This window comes from Grammomys surdaster, unplaced genomic scaffold (assembly GCF_004785775.1).
Source record: "Grammomys surdaster isolate TR1022 unplaced genomic scaffold, NIH_TR_1.0 126807, whole genome shotgun sequence".
In the NCBI taxonomy this organism is placed as follows: domain Eukaryota; kingdom Metazoa; phylum Chordata; class Mammalia; order Rodentia; family Muridae; genus Grammomys; species Grammomys surdaster.
Genome location: NW_021621594.1, coordinates 8,159 through 12,782, shown reverse-complemented (window position 1 = coordinate 12,782; position 4,624 = coordinate 8,159).

The following is a 4,624-nucleotide window of genomic DNA, read 5'->3' as shown; positions in this document are numbered from 1 at the left end:
AAAAAAAAAAAAAAAAAAAAAAAAAAAAAAAGCTCTCTCATACAATGAGCTTTAACATTTTAGAGAGTGCTTATTGCTCCAAAAAACACCCAAAGACAATATCTTTTCAATATTTGAGACATCAGCTATATTCCTAAATAAATTGTGACACAAAAAATTCAAATAAGAAAAGATAGAACACTTATTTTAAATTATTTTCAAAAGTTTCAGGAGATGCTAGTTGGCTAATATCTTATTTTAAGCTCTCCACAAAAGAATTTAAGCCTCTGTTTAATGTTCTCAAGAGAGATACAAACCCTAATTTCTTTCTACAATTGGCTGATAAAAGAAAAATAATTTTATAGAAAATAGAAAAGCTGTTATTAATAGATATATTATATAGATTAATTAGTTGGCGGCTATTTTATAACAATCCTTTTATAAAAGAGATTATTAATATGGATTTATATTTCTTTGTTTCCAAAAGAAGTTTTTTTTTATTAAAATCTGTATTTTATCTCATCTGCAGAAATAAATTTCAGGTAGATTATCAGACTTAAACATTAGATTATAACAATGAAAGATGCAATATTGTAAGCAAAAGGAACAAATTTTGCAAATTTGTAATACAGTTACAAAAACAAATTACAACAGACTACATAAGGAAGGTTTCCAACATGTAAATTTAAAAATCATATAAAATATATTTTAACAAACGCATACAAATGTGATGAAGAATAAATAAAATGAAAAAAATGATATTTGGATTGTGTTAATTTGGGCCAAAAGAAGTTTTAACATTCTGTTTTGAAGCTGTTGCTGTAATACAAAATTATAGGTCAAGATCACAAAGGTATCTTAAAAAAGAACTTAATGAAATATTCCTTATTCCAAACAATAATATAATTTGTTATTAAAGAACACTGATATTTGATCAGTTACATGATCAATTGGTTACAGTTTTCTCTATACATGCTTTTATATTTCTTATAAATTTATACATATAACCCATGAAAGGTGTGTTTACTGTATTAATAGACAGCTCATTTAATAGGAAGACAATATATATAATTAGATTTCATGTTTACTCTGTTGAGTTCCCCCACTTCAGTACAAATAATTGAACTACATGCACTACTTAAAATGCAAAAATTAAACTTTCAATTGGTATAATCATAGCCAGTATATGGCTTATGGTTTATAATTGCTTGAAATTGTTCCTTTTTTAGATATTGCTAATTTTACAAATACAGCTCAATTTAAGAAACATGTATTTTTCCTTAATTTTATAAGACATTTAAGAGCTCATACTGGATTGCCTGGACCCCAGGAAAATGCCATAACAAATTTGTATATCAGATAGATTACAGACCTTACAAAAACAATTGGCCATACAATTTTATTCTTTACATTGGAGTTACTGTATAATAAAAGTTTGTCTATCTAGATTGCTGTGCCACTGTAGCTGATCTGCCTTTTGTGATCCTTGAGGCCAGAAACTACAGTTTCTTGCACCTAACACCTCATTCTAAAAACAGCCAAAGATTGAGTAGACAGTTTTTGTTTTGTCTCGGCAAAAACTGCTGGGCTCTGACTTATGCCTGCAAGTCTGAGGCCACTTAAATAAGTTGTTACAGAGTTTATTATTAAGTGTAAAAAAGTTTCCTATGAAAGCTATCTAAGAAAAAAGTACAAAGAAAACTTCCATTTTATTTGAGAAAGGGAAAAAAGGTTCTATTTTATATGCTATCCTAAGTGGGAAAAGGCAAAGAGTTCTGCTTAATCTCTCCATTACATTTGCCCTCTTATCCTTTTGTTTTCGGTATTCGTATATGTTTTAGAGTAAATGATCACATGTTATAGAGTTTATTACAAGTTCACACCAAGGACTAGATCATGAATTGAAGTAGAAGTTTATAATAAAGAATGTCTATATACATATTTGTTGGAAGTGATTGTATGGCTAAACATCCATTACCTGTCTGGCTCTACAGGTTCACTAAGGGTTTAAGACTATAACTAAGTTATCAGTAAAGGTTTGTGTAGATGAGCCTAGACAATATTTTATTTTCTGTCCTAACACCTATAATATATTGATGGTTCCCCTTTTATTGATCTTTAGCAAATTGTTTTATGACCTCCTAGAGTGTACTTTAAAGTGGAAAAAGGTCTAGTTATTATCTAAGAACAATTAACTGATGATACTTGAGAGACTGACCGAATTCATATTATAGTTTTGACTATCAAAAAAAAAGACTTAGTAACAATCTCGTTATAAAAGAGCTTAATAATCATAGATATAATTTTTAAAATTTCTATAAGATCATCATTAAGATTTAAAAAGTCATCTATTATATAACATCATCACAAGATAATACATTTTTGTAGATCTATGTGATTCAGTCCTCCTTAGAAGGAGCAACAAAATACTCAAGGGAACAAATATGGAGACAAAGTGAGGGACAGAAACTGAAGGAGGGGCCGTCTGAAGACAACTCCACCTGAGTATCTATCCCATGTGCAGTCACCAAAGGTAGATGCTGATATGGAAGTCAGGAAGTGCATGCTGATAAGAGCCTGATATGGATGTCTCCTCAGAGGTCTTCAAGAGTCTGACATACTCAGAGGCAGATGCTCACAACTAGCCATTGAACTGATCATGGGGTTCTCAATGGAGGAGTTAGAGTGAAGACTGAAGGAGCTGAAAGGATTTGCGGCACCATGAGGAGAGCAACAATACCAACCAACCACAGCTCCCAGGGTCTAAACCACCATCCTGGGAGCACTTAGGGAGGGATCCAGGGCTTTAGCTGAATATGTAAGAGTGGAGGGCCCTGCTGGGCATAGGTGGAAGAAGAGAACCTTGACCTCATGAAGGCTGGATGCCCCAGGGGGTGGGAATTTTGAGGGTGGGGAGGTGGAAGTGGGGGGGTAGATAGAGGTTACATCCACAGAGAAGAAGGAGGAGGGGTGAGGGGATTGGGGGTTCCTGGGTGGGTGGGGGATGGGGTAAGGGGACAACATATGAAATGTAAATAAAACATCCAATAAAATAAATTTTTAAAAAAATAATAGCTTGAGACAACAATTTGATATTTTTAGAGAGTATATAAGCCAAATTATAAAAATTTGTTTTTAATGTCCTCAATTTTTTAAATAATGGTGTTAATACTTGAGAACTTACATTTAATTAATTATGGTAAATAGATATTACTCATTTTTTATTTAAAAAAAATTGAAATATGTATATGTGATTTGACACCTTTCATGCTTTTTTTATAATTAATCATTTATTTTATTCATATGAATGCACTGTTGCTATCTTCAGCTACACAAGAGGGCGTTGGATCTCATTAAAGATGGTTGTGAGCCACCATGTGGGTGCTGGGAATTGAACTCAGGACCTTTGGAAGAACAGTCAGTACTCTTAACCACTGAGCCATCCCTCCAGCCCCCTTTCTGGCTTTCTAGTTACAATTACTTTAGCAGGAAAAACAATCAAAGGTACAATTAGTTATTGCCTATATTATCTTTTTATACTTGGTGTTCCATATCATACTAAAATAAACAAAACTGACTGTTACAGTCAGACATTTGAGATGTTTTGTTGACAATTTGGTATTACCCATGTTACTGGAATCCCTTATAATCCTCAAGGACAAGATATTGTAAAACAGATATTGTGGAACTTTAAAATGGTGTCTTCATGACTCTCTGAGTGTGGGAGAAGCAGCTGCTGGCACTTCTGCCCAGGTTTTACCAAGAACTCTACAAAATTGGCTTTTAAAAACAAAAGAGGGGGAGTTACACCCCCAGAAGGAGTCTCCCAAAATACTCTCCATCATGCCTTGTTAATTTTTAATTTTCTAAATCTAAAAGCTCATGGCAAACCTACTGCTGACTGCCTTTGACATTCTGAGACCAACAAAAACTATGCCACAGTTATGTGGAAGGACCCTCTTACCCTTAAATGGAATGGCCCAGACCCAGTTCTCATATGGGGCCAAGGATTGATAAGACCGTTTGATATCAGAGAAGGCACAGCTAAATGTCTGCCAAAAAGATTAATGAAATAAATAGATACCCCCATAAAGACAGGCCCAATTATAAATAAGATAAATAACAATTGACATCCAGGGAAGAGAAATCTCCTTGAGAAATTTCCCTTCTTTTTCCTTTCCAGGTAAAAATGAATCACCCATGGTGTTTGCAGTTGGAAGTTCTAATCCTGATGTTGGCCTCCAGACTTACACTACTCAGATCTTTTGATGGGCCATTAACAAGGACATCGAACAGCTAGAGATTGACATAAACTAATGTGAAGAAATTCCTTGTTTTACTGTCTGAAGTGATCTTCAAAAATGCAAAGGACTTTATTGGATTTGATTTACCCTTTCACAAGAGAAGAGTCTGTGTATAGCTCTAGACTGTGTACAGCCCTTAAATAAGAATGTTGCCTTTACATACACAAGGCAGAGATGGTAAAAGAGAACATGAACAAAGTCAGAGAAGGCCCTAAGAAAAGACAGAGATAGAGAGAGAAAGATGAGAGCTGGTACAAGAATTGGTTTTCAACCTCTCCATGGTTTTCAACCCTACTTCCTACCATATTGAGACCATTAATTGAGTTACTTTTGCTTATTTC